At 48.0% G+C, this 663-nt stretch overlaps 1 pseudogene; it reads right to left on the reverse strand.

Annotated features, from left to right (window-relative positions):
• Positions 1-156: 156 nt before the first annotated feature.
• LOC139024769 (procollagen C-endopeptidase enhancer 2 pseudogene) lies at positions 157-455 on the reverse strand (annotated as a pseudogene).
• Between the last annotated feature and the right edge of the window lie 208 nt (positions 456-663).

Here is a 663-nt window from a genome sequence, read left to right on the forward strand (position 1 = left end):
CCACCTGGGTGCACGTTCCGTTTTTTTGTCCTGGCACTACACAGCTGATTCAAATAATCAAAGCTTGATGATCAGTTGGTTATTTGAATAAGCTGTGTAGTTCTAGGGGGGGGGGGGGGGGGTCTCACTGTCTATGAGACCATATTATCAATAATCACATCTCACTGTCTATGAGACCATATTATCAATAATCACATCTCACCGTCCATGTGTGGTTTCCCTCCTTGGTAGTGGGCCGCAAACCCCCGTCCTCCTGTACTGCTATCAGACACCATCTCCAGCATCATGGTGTTGGAGGTAGAGATGAGAGCCCCGGGTCGGAACGTCCCGCAGAACCTCCCCAGCTTCTGCATCGTGTGCAAGTGGCCGTTGTACACGTCCAGGTAGTCATAGCGACAGGTGGGGTCGGCCTCCAGGTCAAACATGCGGAAGGAGAGCATGACGACGTGGCCCTCGGGGACCTGGGTATTATGGGATGTAGATGTGAGGGGCTAAATGTCAGAGGTTATTTTATGCCATTTTACTGGTTTCAGTTTATTTTTATTTTTACAGGGACAGTGCAGATTAATCAATGTTTCAGTAAATGTGCCGGTTTTAGCCAGCCGGCTAATTTACAACCTCAGTCCCTGGGCAGGTTATTAAAAACAATTACAATATAGACAA

The sequence above is a fragment of the Salvelinus sp. IW2-2015 genome, unplaced genomic scaffold (genome assembly GCF_002910315.2).
Source record: "Salvelinus sp. IW2-2015 unplaced genomic scaffold, ASM291031v2 Un_scaffold1853, whole genome shotgun sequence".
Taxonomy (NCBI): domain Eukaryota; kingdom Metazoa; phylum Chordata; class Actinopteri; order Salmoniformes; family Salmonidae; genus Salvelinus; species Salvelinus sp. IW2-2015.